The sequence below is a fragment of the Trichomycterus rosablanca genome, chromosome 18 (genome assembly GCF_030014385.1).
Source record: "Trichomycterus rosablanca isolate fTriRos1 chromosome 18, fTriRos1.hap1, whole genome shotgun sequence".
NCBI lineage: Eukaryota > Metazoa > Chordata > Actinopteri > Siluriformes > Trichomycteridae > Trichomycterus > Trichomycterus rosablanca.
This window is the reverse complement of record NC_086005.1, coordinates 9,380,274-9,404,589: the sequence shown is the minus strand read 5'-3', so window position 1 is coordinate 9,404,589 and position 24,316 is coordinate 9,380,274. Positions and strand designations below refer to the sequence as shown.

Sequence of the window (24,316 nt, the reverse complement as noted above, 5' to 3'; positions counted from 1 at the left end):
TTTACCTGGATAAAGTATTAAAATAAATAATGTTTAATGAATGGATTACAACTATACAATTGTCTATAGATCAACTGGTAAAAGCAGCCTTCACAACATTTGAAACACAGAATGCAGACCAAGAGACAGAGACCGAGAGAATATCAAAGATTTACGGGGATTGAATACTTTTTAAGGTCTTGTATGTTGCTGATGCCTTTCTAAAGCTGCATTTAAAGTCAGGGTGATGTGTATCTAGCACCTCGGATCTAGCCGACAGCTTTATAGAGCAGATATAGAGAATACGACCTGCGAGGTGGGATCACAGGGAGTCGGCGCTGATCTCCTGCTCGTCCCCGCGGGGCGTAACACCATTTTCCACGGATGAGCTGGACTGTCGTTGTGCTTTCGGGAAACACGGGAGAGGAACACACTCTGTGTGACAGTCTACCACCTTCAGCAGCAGGAACGGACTGGGAAGTGCCACACTCTGTCCGTCGCTTGGCATGCACGTAAAAATCTCTGACAGTCCGACTTGAAAGGGGACTTCACGGCGGGGCACCTGCTTCGTTATTCTGGAGAGCGGGCACAAGCGCCGTGAATGTTATTCCTCCGGAAATAATGTGCCATTAGTCATTAGAAGGTTACTCACAGCCACTGAAAAAAAAGAATTAAGGAATGAATACTTTTGTCATGGTGTGGAATATCTGCCCGAGTGGCACTGGCATGAATGAATGAATAAATGAATGTGTGAGACTATAATGACTTGTGCTGGTGAAATGAAGAGGTGCTGGCATGGCGTTCTTTCATTAGCACGTAATAGGACAGTGAATGGAGGGCAGGAGGCTGTTATTTAAGGATAAAGCTCATCTGTCATTTCAATGCATTTTTCATAACCTCGGCTAATTACATTTCATTAGCATTATTAATTAAACATGAAAACTTCCTCGTGCCCTCTCTATGATTACGGTTGTGCCGGGCGCAGCTGAGTGGCAGTCCTCCGTGGGGCCTAAAGGCGTCTCACTTGTCCTGACACACGGAATTAGATTTAATCTAAGGTGCCCGTGACTTATAGTACACCCCAGAGTGCCATTCATGATCTAAAACAGATTGTCCGCGGGCTCTGAGCAGAGGTAAATACAGTGTATCACAAAAGTGAGTACACCGCTCACATTTCTGCAGATATTTAAGTATATCTTTTCATGGGACAACACTGACAAAATGACACTTTGACACAATGAAAAGTAGTCTGTGTGCAGCTTATATAACAGTGTAAATTTATTCTTCCCTCAAAATAACTCAATATACAGCCATTAATGTCTAAACCACCGGCAACAAAAGTGAGTACACCCCTTAGTGAAAGTTCCTGAAGTGTCAATATTTTGTGTGGCCACCATTATTTCCCAGAACTGCCTTAACTCTCCTGGGCATGGAGTTTACCAGAGCTTCACAGGTTGCCACTGGAATGCTTTTCCACTCCTCCATGATGACATCACGGAGCTGGCGGATATTCGAGACTTTGCGCTCCTCCACCTTCCGCTTGAGGATGCCCCAAAGATGTTCTATTGGGTTTAGGTCTGGAGACATGCTTGGCCAGTCCATCACCTTTACCCTCAGCCTCTTCAATAAAGCAGTGGTCGTCTTAGAGGTGTGTTTGGGGTCATTATCATGCTGGAACACTGCCCTGCAACCCAGTTTCCGGAGGGAGGGGATCATGCTCTGCTTCAGTATTTCACAGTACATATTGGAGTTCATGTGTCCTTCAATGAAATGTAACTCCCCAACACCTGCTGCACTCATGCAGCCCCAGACCATGGCATTCCCACCACCATGCTTGACTGTAGGCATGACACACTTATCTTTGTACTCCTCACCTGATTGCCGCCACACATGCTTGAGACCATCTGAACCAAACAAATTAATATTGGTCTCATCAGACCATAGGACATGGTTCCAGTAATCCATGTCCTTTGTTGACATGTCTTCAGCAAACTGTTTGCGGGCTTTCTTGTGTAGAGACTTCAGAAGAGGCTTCCTTCTGGGGTGACAGCCATGCAGACCAATTTGATGTAGTGTGTGGCGTATGGTCTGAGCACTGACAGGCTGACCCCCCACCTTTTCAATCTCTGCAGCAATGCTGACAGCACTCCTGCGCCTATCTTTCAAAGACAGCAGTTGGATGTGACGCTGAGCACGTGCACTCAGCTTCTTTGGACGACCGACGCGAGGTCTGTTCTGAGTGGACCCTGCTCTTTTAAAATGCTGGATGATCTTGGCCACTGTGCTGCAGCTCAGTTTCAGGGTGTTGGCAATCTTCTTGTAGCCTTGGCCATCTTCATGTAGCACAACAATTCGTCTTTTAAGATCCTCAGAGAGTTCTTTGCCATGAGGTGCCATGTTGGAACTTTCAGTGACCAGTATGAGAGAGTGTGAGAGCTGTACTACTAAATTGAACACACCTGCTCCCTATGCACACCTGAGACCTAGTAACATTAACGAGTCACATGACATTTTGGAGGGAAAATGACAAGCAGTGCTCAATTTGGACATTTAGGGGTGTAGTCTCTTAGGGGTGTACTCACTTTTGTTGCCGGTGGTTTAGACATTAATGGCTGTATATTGAGTTATTTTGAGGGAAGAATAAATTTACACTGTTATATAAGCTGCACACAGACTACTTTTCATTGTGTCAAAGTGTCATTTTGTCAGTGTTGTCCAATGAAAAGATATACTTAAATATCTGCAGAAATGTGAGGGGTGTACTAACTTTTGTGATACACTGTATGTTAGATGATGATGATGGTGGTGATGTTTCACCAAATCTCATCCTGAGAACGTGTTAGGCATCATGAAGCCCCAGTCACACCAGGAAATTTTATGCAGAGAATGATCAGTAGCCAACTTCCTGAGTAATTCACCAGAAGTTCAAATTTGCTGACCTGCATTTGGTCCAACAGCAAAGCTAGAACACGGCAAACATGTTGGAACTTGTTGGACATCCCATTTCAACCCATTTACATTTTCAGCATTTAGCAGACGCTTTTATCCAAAGCGACTTACAGTACAGTTACAGTATACAGTCTGAGCAATTGAGGGTTAAGGGCCTTGCTCAAGGGCCCAACAGCAGCAACCTGGCAGTGGTGGGGCTTGAACCAGCGACCTTCTAATTACTAGTCCAGTACCTTAACCACTAGGCTACGGCTTGCCTGTTACAGCCTACCATAGGTATTCATATAAAGTTGCTCTGCCATGCACCCATAACCACCCCGCTTCTCTTTCTCAAAAACGTTTAGAATCGGCTGGGCTGGGCGTCTACATGAACAACGATTGGCTGTTGTTCACAGGGTGGGAAAGGCCGGACCGGGTTCCTCATAACTGGTGTAATTACAACCTCTGGAATAATGCTGATCAGGGTGTGGCTCTCTGTGCACAAAGCTGATCCGCATATGAACTCGCTTCGTGCAGGTGAAAAGATGCAGTTGGTACTGCACACGTGTCGAAGGGGGCGTGTGTCAGTTGCAAAGCTCCTCAGTCAACAGTGGAGGGTTGTATCAGGAGAGGTGAAGTGTAACGCAATCGGGGTAAATGATACGACTAGATTAGGGGAGAAAATTGGGCATTGATCCCCACAGATACAATCTTTTTCTACAATATTTTCCCCCATTCACTCAAAACATTTGTAAGGTCAGGAACAGGTTGGACAAGAATACCTGGCTCACAATTCACAGTTTAACCTAGAGTTTGTTGGGGTTGAGGGGTGATTAAATGCAGAATTGGATGTGTGCTGCACACAGGGGCAGAGGTGTGTTTACCACTGTGTTTCATCAGCTTTCTTATTAATTACACTTTTTAATTGGTTTGGGAACTGATTTTATTAATTTTTGCAGTTTTACGAGTGGAATTTTCCTCCATTCTTGCTTGATACGAGACTTCAGCTGCTCAACAGTCTGTGGTTGCCTCTGGCTAATTCTCCTCCTCATGATGCACTGTACACTTTCAATAGGAGACAGATCAGGACTGCAGGCAGGCCAGTCAAGCACATATACTGTATGTCTTTGAAGGCATGGTGTTATAGCTCATTCAGAATGAGAGCTGGCATTGTCTTGCAAAAATAACTGCAGACTTCCTGTACAAAGACGTCGCCTTGATGGCAGTCTGGACGGAAAAAAGTCAAAATCTATTTTTCCCGAAAACAAGCTGAAACTGGACGTGACCCATCATGTTTCCACTGTTTTTTGGTCCATTAGATGAGCTCAGACCCAAAGCGTGTCATCATTTCTGCACATAATTGATGTAAGGATTTCTCTTTGTGTAATAGTTTCTGGTTTCTATATTTCTTGATGCACCGTTGGACTGTGTTAAGTGAAAACAAAGTACTCAACCTGTGTGGTTGTATTTATTACATTCGCATGATGGTTTCTCAGGCGGTGCTGTCAGAGGACTTGATAATTAAACACATTCAACGGTGGTTTACATAGGGTGACCAAACGTCCTCTTGTTCCAAGTCCTTTTTTTTGGACCTAAAAAATGTGTTTTTTTAGCACATCCAATTTCTACCCAATTGCGTTATGCTTCCTCTTTACTGCTGCTGACCCCTGCCTCAATTGAGGACAGCAAACTGACACACGCCCTCACTGACATGTGTGAAGTAGCCTACTGCATCTTTTCACCTGCACGAGGCGAGTTCATATACGGATCAGCCTTGTGCACAGAGAGCCACACCCTGATCAGCATTATTCCTTAACCCTGCAGAGACACCATTAATCAGCCAGCAGAGGTCGTAATTGTATCAGTTATGAGGTCCCTCTCCGGCTCCCTCCCTGTATGAACAACAGGATGACAGAGCTGAGTTTCGAACCGACCGGGATTTCTAAATCACCAAAAATGTCTGGGATTCGTCGTTTGTAGCTATTCTTGCATGTTTTTGCACTTATTTCACCTTTCTCTTTAGGTCCCTCCTTACAGATCCCGAGTTACAGAAAAAAAATTTGTGTTTTTGTCTCGGTTGGGATCTTTGGGAAGCACTACGATGTTTTTGTAATGCTGTGATAGCACCAGTCTGTCGAAACCGCTCTACAGATAAACTATTTTATTTGTTGTTATTATTGTTCAGGTCTATTACGCTGAATTGAAAATAATACGATTATCTGACCATAAATGCATGTTAGTTGTCTTGTTAAATAATAGATGTTTATTATTTATTAAAGTTTAGTAACATACACCAATCAGGCATAACATTATATTCTGTTGGTTCCCCTTTTGCTGCCAAAACAGCCCTGCAACTGTGATGCTCTGTGTATTCTGACACCTTTCTATCAGAACCAGCATTAACTTCTTCAGCAATTTGAGCTACAGTAGCTCGTCCGTTGGATCGGACCACACGGGCCAGCCATCGCTCCCCACGTGTATCAATGAGCCTTGGCCGCCCATGACCCTGTCGCTGGTTTACCACCGTTCCTTCCTTGGACCACTACAGACCAGGAACACCCCACAAGGGCTGCAGTTTTGGAGATGCTCTGACCCAGTCGTCTAGCTTTCATAATTTGGCCCTTGTCAAACTCAGTTAAATCCTTATGCTTGCCCATTTTTCCTGCTTCTAACACATCAACTTTGAGGATAAATTGTTCACTTGCTGCTTGATATATCCCACCCACTAACAGGTGCCGTGATGAAGAGATAATCAGTGTTATTCACTTCACCTGTCAGTGGTCATAATGTTATGCCTGGTCAGTGTAGTTGCATGGTTATTGATGCATGTTACATTTTCGGCATTTAGCAGACGCTTTCGTCCAAAGTGACTTACAGTTATGACTGAACACAATTTTGAGCAACTGAGGGTTAAGGGCCTTGCTCAGGGGCCCAACAGTGGCAACTTGGCGGTGGTGGGGCTTGAACCGGCAACCTTTTGATTACTAGTCCAGTACCTTAACCACTGAGCTACCACTGCCCTAAACCTCCACTTTATACACATTGCCATGGTGCCACCTAGTTTACAGCTCTGCCCTACATTAAGCTGCAAGGATCAAATTCAATAAAAGTCATTTCTTCATACCTTAGATACCTCAGATAAACAAACCACAGATTCTTATTTTTAATGCATTTTACTGAATGTACCAAGTGTTTCAGACATTCAGTTTGTACAAAGACCTGCAACCTACTGGTTCCTAGATGAACTTCATGAACATCAGAGGAAGAAATTCTGAGACTTTACAGCTGCTTCAGGTAGAAAAAAAAACAGATGTAGTAGCTTCTCTGGGATTCATATGCTGGATTACTGGAGGGTGTCAGTCAGAAGGGAGCATGTTCTATCAGCTGAGGCTTTATTGAGGACAGACCTGACACACACAATAACTCACTCGCAATCAAACATAGCAGTGCCATCATCTGTACCCACTCTCAATAAAAAGCCAGTGGCCAGTGCAGTTCTACCACGCTGCTCTCCTCAGCTTTCAAAAATAATTGACAGAAGTGAAGCTTGAAGTGTCGGTGAAGGTGTTTTCTCCTGATTTTCTTTTGTCTTCTTATATCGTGTTTACATTCCCAAGCAACACTAACCAGTATTAGCTAGTAGCTACATTTGTTTACTTTTCAGTTTAGAATAGGTGGACGTTCAGCACAAAAACTGTGACACAACTCCATATTTCTAATTGTTTTTGGATGGATTTTGGATGTTTTGGACATTGTGACCTCCCACATACCCCCCTTCAAAAATCTTACAAAGCTTACAAGCCCTAATCTGCCCTGGTATAGGGGTGTGTTGATGACTCTAGAAGGAGTAACAAACAAATTTGAGAAAGGATTATTAATGATGAGAAGTACACCGATCAGCCATAACATTAAAACCACCTCCTTGATTCTACACTCACTGTCCATGTTATCAGCTCCACTTACCATATAGAAGCACTTTGTAGTTCTACAATTACTGACTGTAGTCCATCTGTTTCTCCACATACTTTTTCAGCCTGCTTTCACCCTGTTCTTCAATGGTCAGGACCCCCACAGGACCACCACAGAGCAGGTATTATTTGGGTGATGGATCATTCTCAGCACTGCAGTGACACTGACATGGTGGTGGTGTGTTAGTGTGTGTTGTGCTGGTATGAGTGGATCAGACACAGCAGCGCTGCTGGAGTTTTTAAATAGTGTCCACTCACTGTCCACTCTATTAGACACTCCTACCTAGTTGGTCCACCTTGTAGATGTAAAGTCAGAGACGATCGCTCATCTATTGCTGCTGTTTGAGTTGGTCATCTTCTAGACCTTCATCAGTGGTCACAGGACACTGCCAACAGCGCACTGTTGGCTGGATGTTTTTGGTTGGTGGACTATTCTCAGTCCAGCAGTGACAGTGAGGTGTTTAAAAACTCCAGCAGCGCTGCTGTGTCTTATCTACTCATACCAGCACAACATACACTAACACACCACCACCATGTCAGTGTCACTGCAGTGCTGAGAATGACCCACCACCCAAATAATACCTGCTCTGTAGTGGTCCTGTGGGGGTCCTGACCATTGAAGAACAGGGTGAAAGCAGGCTAGAGAAACAGTTGGACTACAGTCAGTAACTGTAGAACTACAAAGTGATTCTATAGTGCCTGATCGGTGTACATACACATTATGGGGCATTCAGAGATGCCATCTACACTATATGGCTGAAAGTATTTGGACACCTGACCATGAGCTTGTTGGGCATCCCATTTCAAAAACAACTTTTTAAAGCTATAACATCATCCACTCGTCTGAGAAGGCTTCTCACAAGACTTTAAAGTAATGCCTGTGAGAAAGCCTCAAATGATGTTTCAGCTCATTCCAAAGCTGTTCAGCGAGGTTGAGGTCAGAGCTCTCTGCAGGTCATTGAAGTTTCTTTAAACCGAGCTTTTCTTCATTGTGCACAGGGACACTAACGCTGGAACAGGAAAGAGGTTTCTTTAAAAGGTTGCTGCATAAAATTTCCTTTATATAACTGATCTTTTACATCTGTTAGCAACTGTTGTGACTGAAACACATGAATGCAAGGGACGTCCACTTACTTTTGTGCTTATAGTGTATAATGACTTCAGTACTTATCAGAGGATTTATCTAAAGCAACATACTTCTATCACTGAATACAATTCCAGCTATTGACCTTGGCCTTGCTCTGGGGCCCAACGGGTGGGGCTCAAACCGGCAACCTTGTGATTAATCATCCAGTACTCTAACCGCTCAGCAACCACTGCTTTTTGTTTAAAAAAATAATGATCAGAAACTTGCTTATTCACTGCAGCATTCAGACTGTTCTGTGGCATCTAAATTGTGGACAGTTTTGTTTTCTTTAATGATCCTTGTCAGGTCTAGACGTGAACTGGAGTCACCTGTTGTACTTTCAATCGACCGATCTGTCTCGCGTGTGTTATGAGTTGATTAGACACAGCCGTGTTGATGGAGTTTTAAACACCTCACTGTCACTGCTGGACTGAGAATAGTCCACCAACCTCAAATATATCCAGCCAACAGCGCTCCGTGGGCAGCGTCCTGTGACCACTGATGAAGGTCTAGAAGATGACCAACTCAAACAGCAGCAATAGATGAGCGATCATCTCTGACTTCACAACTACAAGGTGGACCAACTAGGTAGGAGTGTCTAATAGAGTGGACAGTGAGTGGACACGGTATTTAAAAACTCCAGCAGCACTGCTGTGTCTGATCCACTCATTCAAGCACAACACACACTAACACACTCTGTGGGGGTCCTGACCATTGAAGAACAGCATGAAAGGGGGCTAACAAAGCATGCAGAGAAACAGTTGGACTACAGTCAGTAATTGTAGAACTACAAAGTGCTTCTTTATGGTAAGTGGAGCTGATAAAATGCAGTGAGTGTTGAAACAAGGAGGTGGTTTTAATGTTATGGCTGATCGATGTACATAAAAACATAAAATATTATTTCCTTGTACTGATATTAATTAAATACAGACCACATTTTTTTTCAATGTGCTTTTTTATTTACATTTCTCATACTGTCCCAACTTTTTTGGAATTGTGTTTGTACAGTGTATCACAAAAGTGAGTACACCCCTCACATTTCTGCAAATATTTTATTATATCCTTTCATGGGACAACACTGACAAAATGACACTTTGACACAATGAAAAGTAGTCTGTGTGCAGCTTATATAACAGTGTAAATTTATTCTTCCCTCAAAATAACTCAATATACAGCCATTAATGTCTAAACCACTGGCAACAAAAGTGAGTACACCCCTAAGAGACTACACCACTAAATGTCCAAATTGAGCACTGCTTGTCATTTTCCCTCCAAAATGTCATGTGATTTGTTAGTGTTACTAGGTCTCAGGTGTGCATAGGGAGCAGGTGTGTTCAATTTAGTAGTACAGCTCTCACACTCTCTCATACTGGTCACTGAAAGTTCCAACATGGCACCTCATGGCAAAGAACTCTCTGAGGATCTTAAAAGACGAATTGTTGCGCTACATGAAGATGGCCAAGGCTACAAGAAGATTGCCAACACCCTGAAACTGAGCTGCAGCACAGTGGCCAAGATCATCCAGCGTTTTAAAAGAGCAGGGTCCACTCAGAACAGACCTCGCGTTGGTCGTCCAAAGAAGCTGAGTGCACGTGCTCAGCGTCACATCCAACTGCTGTCTTTGAAAGATAGACGCAGGAGTGCTGTCAGCATTGCTGCAGAGATTGAAAAGGTGGGGGGTCAGCCTGTCAGTGCTCAGACCATACGCCGCACACTACATCAAATTGGTCTGCATGGCTGTCACCCCAGAAGGAAGCCTCTTCTGAAGTCTCTACACAAGAAAGCCCGCAAACAGTTTGCTGAAGACATGTCAACAAAGGACATGGATTACTGGAACCATGTTCTATGGTCTGATGAAACCAAGATTAATTTGTTTGGTTCAGATGGTCTCAAGCATGTGTGGCGGCAATCAGGTGAGGAGTACAAAGATAAGTGTGTCATGCCTACAGTCAAGCATGGTGGTGGGAATGCCATGGTCTGGGGCTGCATGGGTGCAGCAGGTGTTGGGGAGATACATTTCATTGAGGAACACATGAACTCCAATATGTACTGTGAAATACTGAAGCAGAGCATGATCCCCTCCCTCCGGAAACTGGGTCGCAGGGCAGTGTTCCTGCATGATAATGACCCCAAACACACCTCTAAGACGACCGGTGATGGACTGGCCAAGCATGTCTCCAGACCTAAACCCAATAGAACATCTTTGGGGCATCCTCAAGCGGAAGGTGGAGGAGCGCAAAGTCTCAAATATCCGCCAGCTCCGTGATGTCGTCATGGAGGAGTGGAAAAGCATTCCAGTGGCAACCTGTGAAGCTCTGGTAAACTCCATGCCCAGGAGAGTTAAGGCAGTTCTGGGAAATAATGGTGGCCACACAAAATATTGACACTTCAGGAACTTTCACCAAGGGGTGTACTCACTTTTGTTGCCAGTGGTTTAGACATTAATGGCTGTATATTGAGTTATTTTGAGGGAAGAATAAATTTACACTGTTATATAAGCTGCACACAGACTACTTTTCATTGTGTCAAAGTGTCATTTTGTCAGTGTTGTCCCATGAAAAGATATACTTAAATATCTGCAGAAATGTGAGGGGTGTACTCACTTTTGTGATACACTGTATATTCATCCCTGCAAGTCTTTTTACACTTTCGGGCTAAACTCACATCAGTTGTAGAATGGAGAGTTAAAGGTCCTTGCTCAGTGGCTCACAGCTGCCACTTTTGGCACATTTGGGATTTGAACTTCTACCCTTCTGCTCAGTACCCTGTGAAGTGAAGTGAGCTTCCCAGTAGGAGTCATGCCTCGACTTGTCCTGAGCTTTGCGCTGGATACTAGAGAGTCTCATGTCTTGCTGCTTGGCTAAGTGAAACAAAATCAATCTCATCTCCATCAATCATCTGCATCTCGTCCGGTCTCCGAATGTCTCGCACATGACGCCTCAATGCTCATACACTCGCTTGGACACGTTAATCCACACACTTATACACTACCAGCCCAGCCTGACCTCCCTTGGCCCTACACTAGTGCAGGATTACAGAGGTTTTCGTGGCGTGTGGTTTGGCGCAGACCCAGAGCGCTGGTGTGTAATAGGACCGGCTGAACATTATACAGTATATTGATGGTCTTTAATGGCATTGGATGGATTTTCATGATAACGCTGCACACGGCAAAGTGGCAACACTCAAATCTCCAAAAGTCTTTTAGAAAAATTAAATCACATTCTTCTCCATATAATGTTAAAGTCAAAAGTTTACATACAATTTTAAGACATATACACCGATCAGCCATAACATTAAAACCACCTCCTTGTTCCTACACTCACTGTCCATTTTATCAGCTCCACTTATCATATAGAAGCACTTTGTAGTTCTACAATTACAGACTGTTGTCCATCTGTTTCTCTGCATGCTTTGTTAGTCCCCTTTCATGCTGTTCTTCCATGGTCCGGACCCCCACAGGACCCCCACAGAGCAGGTATTATTTAAGTGGTGGATGATTCTCAGCACTGCAGTGACACTGACATGGTGGTGGTGTGTTAGTGTGTGGTGCTCTGGTATGGGTGGATCACACACAGCAGCGCTGCTGGAGTTTTTAAATACCGTGTTCACTCACGGCCCACTCCTACCTAGTTGGTCCATCTTGTAGATGTAAAGTCAGAGACGATCGCTCATTTATTGCTGCTGTTTGAGTTGGTCATCTTCTAGACCTTCATCGGTGGTTGCTCATGGCTGGATGTTTTTGGTTGGTGGACTATTCTCAGTCCAGCAGTGACAGTGAGGTGTTTAAAAACTCCATCAGCGCTGCTCTGTCTGATCCACTCATACCAGCACAACACACACTAACACACCACCACCACGTCAGTGTCACTGCAGTGCTGAGAATGATCCACCACCTAAATAATACCTGCTCTGTGCTGGTCCTGTGGGGGTCCTGACTATTGAAGAACAGCATGAAAGGGGGCTAATGAAGCATGTACAAAAACAGATGGACTACAGTCAGTAATTGTAGAACTACAAAGTGCTTCTACATGGTAAGTGGAGCTAATAACATGAACAGTGTGTGCAGAAACAAGGAGGTGGTCATAATGCTATGCCTAATCTGTGTATTTCTATCATTAAAAAAAAAAACATTTTAGAGAAATGTGTCACAATCATCTAGTCACAGAAAAAGAACTGATGCAGAAATCTTTGAAATCCCTAAAAATCTCTTATAGGTGTAAAAAATAGGACTTCATGCTGTTGATTGAAATAATCCCTTTGGGGCTTGATCTAAAAAATATCCCAGAAGTGCGCTGAGTCTAATTAAAAATCTGAAGCCAGATGCTTTGCCTCCTCTGGATTCTTTTCCCTGATGCCCGCTGTTGGCTGCCAGTTGTCTCTTATCACAAGCTTGGACATACAATAAAGCAACACCATCTACTTTAATGTCCATCCAAACTGATTAGTTGCTGATGATGCCACAGTTACCGATTCCTCCTCACAGAACCCCTGGCGTAAGTAGACTTTGGGCAACATTTTATCATTTTAATGCAGTTATTTTGGACTCCATCCAGGCATGAGGTAGATCTGGCTCCAATTGCATAAGTGAGTCTTCTCAGAGCCAATCTCTCCATAAATAAGGTGATTTAATTAAACCTGCAGCAAAAACAACAGCAGCTGGAAAAAAAAGAAGGATGACTCTTTTCCTTCCATAATGTTGAGGCGAAAATACACCAACTTCTTGTGTGCTGGAGTTATGATTCCGTAAAAAAAATACAGCATGAATTTTTGGAGGCATCTGAGAAGTCGCAGTACCGCTGTGAGCAAATTCAGCTTGCTGTTCGTCAGTTCCCCAAGGACGCCCGGTTACACGGAGATAGACGCTTCGGAAGCGCCTGGATGCTCGTGATAGGAATATTGCAGCACTTTTTTTGCTTGTTGCTACTGATGAGTTTCGTTGATGACTCGCATCTATATGATAGGCTAAAGAAGGGAAGTAACCCAAGTGGGAAAAAACTGAAGATTGAGCTGTCTGGATTCTGTTTTGTGTGTCCCGCTCTTAATCAGCCATCTGAATCGTTTTGCAGTTCTCGGCTCTAGCCCGGCTTAGACCGTTGTCGCTGGATTCTCCTAGGTGTCGCTTTGACAAACGATCAGAGTTTCTGGACTAAATGGGTTTGCAAGCTTCCCCCTATAGGCCTCGCTTCCTGAGCTGAGTTTTTTTTTGCCTCGCTTCTGTGATTAACCGTCCCGTTTCAAGTCTGTACCAAAATGTCATTAAGCGGGGCAGAGTGGCATTTCCTGCTGAGAGTGCAGAGGGAACCCAAAGCCAGGGGCTTGTATAGAGTGTCATCCTCGTTCTTTATCACACGTCACCTTTCTGCTCGCTGAATGTGCCAGACACGCCGCTGCGTTCTGGGTCTCGGCATAGCACCCTGACATCCTGTGAGGTGCTGATGTGGCCTAGCACTGAACTCCAGCACGCTCACACACACACACATTTTGCCTCAGAACACACTATAACCCTGTGCTTGTACCTCCGGCAAAGAAACTGATGTGCAGTACTGCATGCCCATGAATCTCAGATTCCCTTTCTCTACAGAGCTTTGTCTGCATAGCATGAAAAAAGAGAAATCTATATTTTGGTAGCAGCTTTGTTTACAGATTGGTTGATAAGGTCAGGTTAAGTGCACTTGTCCAAAGATTTCACAGTATACTGTTTGCTCCCGGTGTCTTAAAATCTAAAGAAAAACTATTTATATCAATGAATTCATGTACAAACAGAAATACACCATATAAACAAACATATGTGGAGGTACACTGAGGTACATGAGCTTGTTGGACAAATACTACTAAAATACACCGATCAGCCTTAACATTAAATCATCAGCTCCACTTACCATTTGTAGTTCTACAAATACTAACTGTAGTCCATTTGTTTCTCTGCATGCTTTGTTAGGCCCCTTCCATGCTGTTCTTCAATGGTCACGACCCCCACAGGACCACCACAGAGCAGGTATTATTTAGGTGGTGGATCATTCTCAGCACTGCAGTGACACTGACATGGTGGTGGTGTGTTAGTGTGTGTTGTGCTGGTATGAGTGGATCAAACACAGCAGTGCTGCTGGAGTTTTAAAATACCGTGTCCACTCACTGTCCACTCTATTAGACACTCCTACCTAGATGGTCCACCTTGTAGATGTAAAGTCAGAGACGATCGCTCATCTATTGCTGCTTCATCAGTGGTCACAGGACACTGCCAACAGGGCACTGTTGGCTGGAGGACTACTCTCAGTCCAGCAGTGACAGTGAGGTGTTTAAAAACTCCATCAGTGCTGCTGTGTCTGATCCACTCATACCAACACAACACACATTAACACACCACCACCATGTCAGTGTCACTGCAGTGCTGAGAATGATCCACCACCTAAATAATACCTGCTCTGTGGTGGTCCTGTGGGGGTCCTGACCAATGAAGAACAGCATGAAAGGGGGCTAACAAAGCAAGTAGAGAAACAGATGGACTACAGTCAGTAGTTGTAGAACTACAAGTGCTTCTATATGGTCTTCTATAGTGAAGCAACACTAGGTACTGTTATGTCCTACCGACCTGATTAGTCACCGTTATGTTCTACCAACCCTTCTTCACAAACCCTAGCCATAGCCTAGTGGTTACGGTACTGGACTAGTAATCAGAAGGTCGCTGGTTCAAGCCCCACCACTGTCAGATTGCTGCTGTTGGGCCCTTGAGCAAGGCCCTTAACCCTATTGCTCAGACTGCATACTGTAATGTAAGTCGCTTTGTATCTGCTAAATGCTGAAAATGTAATGTAAACCCCTGGTATAAAACTATTATTAAGTGGGGCACGGCTTCACGTACGGCAGAGAAATTCAAAAGTCTCAAGCTTAGAGGAAACAGATTGAACAAAGCAATATTTATAAAGATATGGTTTAATATATTCATCCTGCATAAACCTCAGTGGTCTGCACAGAGCCCTCAACCCCACTGAGCACCTTTGGGATGAACTGGAATGCTGATAGCATGTCTGGCCTTGTCGTTTTGGTGCAGCTCATACAGAACATCCCTGCCTTGGAAAAAAACCCAATAGTCTCCGCTTATCATTCGTGTTTATAAAACCGAAGCAACCTCAGCAGTGGAAATAATTAAGTTCATACATCACAGGGTAATTGGTGCAGCGATTATCTTTATTTTTGAAGCTTTCCTGGCAATGAGAAGTTTATCCTTTTCGATAATTAGCATCTCTCAGCGAAAAGCTTAAAAATAAACAGAGGTGTTAGTTACGTGTGAAGAAATAATTCCATGCTTCGATAACAACAGGACACCCTCGAGCGCCCAAACAGTCACTCTCCACAGCTAATTAAGGCGGGAAGTGGCTGCAAACCGAGGCTATCATTCCACATTGCAAACTGATTTATTAATGGAAGCGTTCGGTGGATGAGAACAGTTCAGCGCTTGGTGTCTGAACTGCTTGGCATGCAGAATGGTTGGTGTGTGGACTGGATGGTGTATACGGACCGTCTAATTATCGTAAGAGGTGATGTTAAGAAAGAATTTATGAAATAATGTTGCTCACAGCGTGGTGCACTTTAGAGATCAGCAGAGTATCGCCGTCTCAATGGTGTTGCCTTGCTGGTTGCTATCAGTCACAGATTAGCTGTAGATAAACTGTTTAGAGAAGCTAATTTGGCTGCGGAAGTCAAGCAAGCTTTACATCCCTGTGAGCTTAGAAAGAAACTGTAAGCCAATTATATTGTAAAGCTTTATCTTTATATATATATATATATATTAGTGATGTCGAAGTTAACGCGATAATAACGCATTAACGCGATCTCAATTTAGCGCGATAAAAAAAAATAGTGCCATTAACGCAAATTCTATACAGGACAAATTTACCTATACAGGCAGCGAGTGCCATGTAGAATTACATCACGAAGACCCGCATTGTTATGTTTTGTACTTAACCACGAAATACAAATGACACTAGTTATGTGGAGAACGTGTTGTCTTTATTGCTTAATCCACAACTTGGAGCATCACACTTAAACATAACACGCCGTTACCCGCTGGTCACCTGATACACATATCAGCTCAGTGACGTACAACACACAGCGGTAACGTGATACACAGATCACGTAAATGATATATATCACACGCATGATAATAATAAGCTTTTTTCTCTCTTAATTTTCCCTGACAAGTGAAAAACCAAAATATAGCAACCTTAAAATTATGAGGAAGAATTTCAAAGATATTCCTTTGCAATACTTGATCATTTCAAGAATATGATACAGACTGACCAACACTATTAAGCCAAATCAGCATTGAAAATTGACTTTACTTTTAATAACCTTCTACAATGCTGGTGTTCTAAAAACTGAATATTTTCTTTTAAACAGAAGTGTTATTTAAATGCTATTAAATTGTTTTCCAACAAAATCTGCCCAATTTGGCAGGTAACCGCCCAATCTGGTAACACTGGAACGCGTTATTATTATCGCGTTAACTTCGACAGCCCTAATAAAAACGTATTCTGATATCCAGTTAGCAGCATAGGGTTTATATAGCAGCAGGTAGAATAAGGTGAGAATAAGGTGCAAAAACAATGCAATATTGTGCAAAGATGCAAGTAATACAGTCACTAGTATGAGTTGTCAGAACCCAGGGAACAAGACTGTGTTGATTGTGAATGAGTTTTTGTGTATGTTAGTGTATGTACACCGATCAGCCATAACATTAAAACTACCTCCTTTAAAAAAAAAAAAATTCTATTAATCACGATTAACAATTTTAATCGTTTGACAGCCCTAATATACTGTATATATACACACTGATCAGGTATAACATTAAAACCACCTCCTTGTTTCTACACTCACTGTCCATTTTATCAGCTCCACTTACCATACAGAAGCACTTTGTAGTTCTACAATTACTGACTGTAGTCCATCTGTTTCTCTGCATGCTATTTTAACCTGCTTTCACCCTGTTCTTCAGTGGTCAGGACCCCCACACTGACATGGTGGTGGTGTGTTAGTGTGTGTTGTGCTGGTACGAGTGGATCAGACACAGCAGCGCTGCAGGAGTTTTTAAATATCACTGTCCACTCTATTAGACACTCCTACCTAGTTGGTTCACCTTGTAGATGTAAAGTCAGAGACGGTCGCTCATCTATTGCTGCTGTTTGAGTTGGTCATCTTTAAGACCTTCATCAGTGGTCACAGGACGCTGTTGGCTGGATATTTTTGGTTGGTGGACTATTCTCAGTCCAGCAGTGACAGTGAGGTGTTTAAAAACTCCAGCAGCGCTCCTGTGTCTGGTCCACTCATACCAGCACAACACACACTAACACACCACCACCATGTCAGTGTCACTGCAGTGCTGAGAATGATCCACCACCCAAATAATACCTACTCTGTGGTGGTCCTGACTATTGAAGAACAGCATGAAAGGGGGCTAACAAAGCATGCAGAGAAACAGATGGACTACAGTCAGTTATTGTAGAACTACAAAGTGCTTCTATATGGTAATTGGAGCTGATAAAATGGACAGTGAGTGTAGAAACAAGGAGGTGGTTTTAAAGTTATGCCTGATGTATGTATATATATATATATATTGTTTATGCATTTTCCCGACTTTTAGCGCATCCAACTGCCTGATTGCATCATCCCTCCTCTGACTTGAGGAGAACGAAGCTAACCTACATCCCCTCCAACACGTGAACAGCAGCCGTATGCATCGTCACATACACTAGACGAGATCAGCTGCGGATCAGCTCTGTGTACGGAGAGACACAACCTGACAGCACTCTTTTCCCCGCCTCTGTGCAGGCGCCATCAACCAGCCGCCGTTTTTACCGGTGCGCCACCTGAGCGGCCTATTGTAAAGCTTTCTTGACCATGAACAGTGTCTGACATGTTTTAGCAGACTTGTTTTCGGTGTTTGTTAAATTACATCTAAGCATGTTTTCTTACAGCATAAGGTGACACTTGGGAGGATCCACTGTTCCATAGTAAAGTCAAACTAGCCCTGTTTATACGGGCACAGTAATTCACCAGCTACAAACTTGAATGACATTTTACCACTTGCTACACTCCCAACATTGGAACTGAACGTTTGTACTGAAGAGGGTTTCCAAGAGGATTTAAGAATGGCAACGTGGCAAAGCTGGTAAAGTAAGTTCTGCACAGAAACACTGGCCGTGAAAATCTGGGTCTGAACTTGGCAACTGGTTAGTGTCTGCAGCTTTGAATATCCTTTCTGTGTCTGGTTGGGTTTCCTCTGGGTACTCTGGCTGCCTCCCACCTCCCAACTGCCTGCAGTAATGGAACGGCTGCTTTAAATTGCTCTAAATGGCAGTCCATGGATTTTCCTGCCTCATATCCTGTCTTCATAGTCATCGTCCCACCCCAGCCCTGAACATGATGAAGTGCTAAGTAGATTCCTAGTCAAATGGACACAAATCCCAGGTTGTGACAATCAATTATGTGGAAAATGAGTGTTAGGGGGTAAATACTTTTCCAAGGAAGTTTAAAAATCATTAGCATTTCCTCCCACATAATAGCACAGTGTAAAACAATCACTGAGTTACGCCAAAAGCTCACCACGCCTACAACCGGCTAGCTTGACGTCCCGTAATGAAGCCCTTCTCCCTGAAGAGGAAGGGGAAATAGCTCTGGTGCTACATCTCTCAGCTGGAAAAGAAGAAGAGCGTGATTTAGACAGCTGCTTTAATGCCGCCACACGTTTCTCCATAACCATAAACAAGAACATCTCGGCTCCCGGAGAGACACTCCATAAACAGGTGCTCTACTCCAGCAGAACGGAAATTTGAGTGCCCCTCCACAGAGGCCTCCCTCATCCCCTTTCTCTTTTTCCTCTCACCATTCCTCTTTCTCGCCGGCTTAATTTCACCGCGCTCGGGCTCAGAGCAGTTTTGTGGATCTGGCTTGGTTGTTGCTCTTGTGTGGGCACTGCGGCTGAGCATTAATCACGGCCTGCATCCTTCATGCCCTCCACGGGGAGCTCGCCCAATAATAAATGTGCCTACCAAACCCGAAACGAATAAAATGAATTAAATAAATGGAGCATGATTAGCTTTTTATTTTTTCTTCTTTTTTTTTGGGATCAGCTTAGTTAAAACCACGCGTTTGTACGAATGCTGCTAATAAATAACGGAATTAGCCTTTTAAAGCATGTGCATTAGCGTCTGTGATGGACAGGGTGAAGCGAGGAGTCTAACAAGCATTGCATTATTTCACTGATGAAGAGTCCTCCAGCAAATACAGCTCACTTATCCGTTCAGCACAATGAATACATTTTCCTCTCTCTCACATCAGGAGCATTCATCACTGCTTCCAACGTACAGACAGCAGATAATTACAGAGGAAAACAACAGAACGTCCACCAGGAGCCATCAGGAAAGCTTCACAGCCCTGGCATTGATTCGACAGATCTCTGGAACTGTGTATTTTCCTGGTTGGTGTCTAGTATAGGATACACTATTTTTACCATTAAGCTAATAATTAGGGCCCTTCTACTATTACAGGAAAATGTGCTTAATTTCATGGACCTCGTTTTTCAAAAAATTACCCATGAAAAGGGCCACATTTCATGGCAGTCGTTAAATTACACTCAAAAATTGAATGATAGAATAAATGGAAGCTACAATACACAGTACAGCCTACCTTCACGACTGAACCAGAGCTGGGATCTCGAATACATCGTATCAGCTGAGGCTGAGAGGCCACATGAACAAAGGTTGGCCTGTTGTTCAGATGGGCGGGACTAAGCCGGATGAGGTCTCTCTCTCATGACTGGTGCAATTACGACCTCTGCTGGGTGTGTCTCTCCGTACACAGTGCTGAGCTGCATTGCACTCGTCAAAGTGTAGGTGATAAGATGCATACGGCATGCTGCCCACGTGTCGGAGGGGGCGTGGGTTAGCTTCGTTCTCCTCAATCAGAGCGGGGATCGGCATTGGTGGAGAGGAAGCATGATGCAATCGGGCAATTGGACGCGCTAAAAAGGGAGAAAAAGGGGAGAAAATGCATAAACAAAAAATATATATACAGTGTATCACAAAAGTGAGTACACCCCTCACATTTCTGCAAATATTTTATTATATCTTTTCATGGGACAACACTATAGACATGAAACTTGGATATAACTTAGAGTAGTCAGTGTACAACTTGTATAGCAGTGTAGATTTACTGTCTTCTGAAAATAACTCAACACACAGCCATTAATGTCTAAATAGCTGGCAACATAAGTGAGTACACCCCACAGTGAACATGTCCAAATTGTGCCCAAATGTGTCGTTGTCCCTCCCTGGTGTCATGTGTCAAGGTCCCAGGTGTAAATGGGGAGCAGGGCTGTTAAATTTGGTGTTTTGGGTACAATTCTCTCATACTGGCCACTGGATATTCAACATGGCACCTCATGGCAAAGAACTCTCTGAGGATGTGAGAAATAGAATTGTTGCTCTCCACAAAGATGGCCTGGGCTATAAGAAGATTGCTAACACCCTGAAACTGAGCTACAGCATGGTGGCCAAGGTCATACAGCGGTTTTCCAGGACAGGTTCCACTCGGAACAGACTTCGCCATGGTCGACCAAAGAAGTTGAGTCCACGTGTTCGGCGTCATATCCAGAGGTTGGCTTTAAAAAATAGACACATGAGTGCTGCCAGCATTGCTGCAGAGGTTGAAGACGTGGGAGGTCAGCCTGTCAGTGCTCAGACCATACGCCGCACACTGCATCAACTCGGTCTGCATGGTCGTCATCCCAGAAGGAAGCTGACGCACAAGAAAGGCAGCAAACAGTTTGCTGAAGACAAGCAGTCCAAGAACATGGATTACTGGAATGCCCTGTGGTCTGACGAGACCAAGATAAACTTGTTTGGCTCAGATGGTGTCCAGCATGTGTGGCGGCGCCCTGGTGAGAAGTACCAAGACAACTGTATCTTGCCTACAGTCAAGCATGGTGGTGGTAGCATCATGGTCTTGGGCTGCATGAGTGTTGCTGGCACTGGGGAGCTGCGGTTCATTGAGGGAAACATGAATTCCAACATGTACTGTGACATTCTGAAACAGAGCATGATCCCCTCCCTTCGAAAACTGGGCCTCATGGCAGTTTTCCAACAGGATAACGACCCCAAACACAACCTCCAAGATGACAACTGCCTTGCTGAGGAAGCTGAAGGTAAAGGTGATGGACTAAACCCAATTGAGCACCTGTGGCGCATCCTCAAGTGGAAGGTGGAGGAGTTCAAGGTGTCTAACATCCACCAGCTCCGTGATGTCATCATGGAGGAGTGGAAGAGGATTCTAGTCGCAACCTGTGCAGCTCTGGTGAATTCCATGCCCAGGAGGGTTAAGGCAGTGCTGGATAATAATGGTGGTCACACAAAATATTGACACTTTGGGCACAATTTGGACATGTTCACTGTGGGGTGTACTCACTTATGTTGCCAGCCATTTAGACATTAATGGCTGTGTGTTGAGTTATTTTCAGAAGACAGTAAATCTACACTGCTATACAAGTTGTACACTGACTACTCTAAGTTATATCCAAGTTTTATTTCTATAGTGTTGTCCCATGAAAAGATATAATAAAATATTTGCAGAAATGTGAGGGGTGTACTCACTTTTGTGATACACTGTATATACAGTATCACAAAAGTGAGTACACCCCTCACATTTCTGCAGATATTTAAGTATATCTTTTCATGGGACAACACTGACAAAATGACACTTTGACACAATGAAAAGTAGTCTGTGTGCAGCTTATATAACAGTGTAAATTTATTCTTCCCTCAAAATAACTCAATATACAGCCATTAATGTCTAAACCACTGGCAACAAAAGTGAGTACACCCCTTAGTGAAAGTTCCTGAAGTGTCAATATTTTGTGTGGCCACCATTATTTCCCAGAACTGCCTTAACTCTCCTGGGCATGGAGTTTACCAGAGCTTCACAGGTTGCCACTGGAATGCTTTTCCACTCCTCCATGATGACAATACGGAGCTGGCGGATATTCGAGACTTTGCGCTCCTCCACCTTCCGCTTGAGGATGCCCCGAAGATGTTCTATTGGGTTTAGGTCTGGAGACATGCTTGGCCAGTCCATCACCTTTACCCTCAGCCTCTTCAATAAAGCAGTGGTCGTCTTAGAGGTGTGTTTGGGGTCATTATCATGCTGGAACACTGCCCTGCGACCCAGTTTCCGGAGGGATGGGATCATGCTCTGCTTCAGTATTTCACAGTACATATTGGAGTTCATGTGTCCCTCAATGAAATGTATCTCCCCAACACCTGCTGCACTCATGCAGCCCCAGACCATGGCATTTCCACCACCATGCTTGACTGTAGGCATGACACACTTATCTTTGTACTCCTCACCTGATTGCCGCCACACATGCTTGAGACCATCTGAACCAAACAAATTAATCTTGGTCTCATCAGACCATAGGACATGGTTCCAGTAATCCATGTCCTTTGTTGACATGTCTTCAGCAAACTGTTTGTGGGCTTTCTTGTAAAGAGACTTCAGAAGAGGCTTCCTTCTGGGGTGACAGCCTTGAAGACCAATTTGATGTAGTGTGCGGCGTATGGTCTGAGCACTGACAGGCTGACCCCCCACCTTTTCAATCTCTGCAGCAATGCTGACAGCACTCCTGCGCCTATCTTTCAAAGACAGCAGTTGGATGTGACGCTGAGCACGTGCACTCAGCTTCTTTGGACGACCAACGCGAGGTCTGTTCTGAGTGGACCCTGCTCTTTTAAAACGCTGGATGATCTTGGCCACTGTGCTGCAGCTCAGTTTCAGGGTGTTGGCAATCTTCTTGTAGCCTTGGCCATCTTCATGTAGCGCAACAATTCGTCTTTTAAGATCCTCAGAGAGTTCTTTGCCATGAGGTGCCATGTTGGAACTTTCAGTGACCAGTATGAGAGAGTGTGAGAGCTGTACTTCTAAATTGAACACACCTGCTCCCTATGCACACCTGAGACCTAGTAACACTAACAAATCACATGACATTTTGGAGGGAAAATGACAAGCAGTGCTCAATTTGGACATTTAGGGGTGTAGTCTCTTAGGGGTGTACTCACTTTTGTTGCCGGTGGTTTAGACATTAATGGCTGTATATTGAGTTATTTTGAGGGAAGAATAAATTTACACTGTTATATAAGCTGCACACAGACTACTTTTCATTGTGTCAAAGTGTCATTTTGTCAGTGTTGTCCCATGAAAAGATATACTTAAATATCTGCAGAAATGTGAGGGGTGTACTCACTTTTGTGATACACTGTATATATATATAAAAAACATCCGGCGACAGTGCGAGTCGTGTGAGTCGTGTTTTTAACCGCTTTAGACTTCGACATCGTGGACATTTTTGAGTTGACTAACCGATTGCTAACTGAATTGCCGTAGGATTGGTAGGACCGCCTCTATTTCTATTTCTCTATATCTATTTCCTCGGCTGCTGGTGGATCGTGATTCGCATTATTGATTTGCCAAAGTTTTTACACCGGATACCTGACACAACCCTCCCTATTTATCCGGGCTTGGGACCGGCACTACAATGCAGTGTCTCCAATTAGCCTGGCCGCATGTTTTTGGACTGTGGGAAGAAACCGGAGCACCCGGAGAAAACCCACACAGACACAGGGAGAACATGCAAACTGCACACAGAAAGGACCCGGACCGCCCAACCTGGGGATTGAACCCAGGACCTTCTTGCTGTGAGGCGACAGTGCCACCCACTTACCAGTAAACGTGAAGCACTTAAATGCTGAATGACGTTATTTTCACGACCATGAATGAAGTTGGGCCTTACTAATAGTATGTGGACATCCTTCCTAATAATTGAGTCCTGGTCCTGCAGCCACACCCTATTGCTGACCAGGGCATCTTTTGAAGCTCTGTGAGACATTATCAGTGATGTGGAGGAATTGCAGTGGTATGCACAGAACCCTGACCTCAACCCCATTAAATTCCTTTGTGATTAATTATGAAGCTGGTCTGACCTCAGAAAGGTTCTCCATGTATTCCATGCATGTATTCCTAGCATTCCCTAAACAGTGCAGGCTATTATATCTGCAGGGGTGTGCTATCCAATTGGATGTCCTACAAGCTTATGGTCAGGTGTGCATAAACGTTTGACCACACAGTGTAGCTAGTTTCTTAACTGTTTGCAATGACTAACGATGGTATGCTGTGGTTTTCAAAAGGCTTCCTAATTATTGTAATGCTATTATTTATTCACTTTTTACTTACTATTCAATCCTGGTCAGGGTCTCGGTAGGTCTGGTGCCAC

General features: G+C 43.9%; 1 long non-coding RNA gene across 1 annotated transcript; it reads right to left on the bottom strand.

The window, feature by feature from the left end:
- LOC134332547 (uncharacterized) lies at window positions 1–24,316 on the bottom strand. Its single transcript, XR_010015264.1, has 3 exons — window positions 24,277–24,316; window positions 19,684–20,017; window positions 1–636 (listed from the first exon to the last, which is right to left on the bottom strand). It is a non-coding gene; the product is annotated as an uncharacterized LOC134332547 (long non-coding RNA).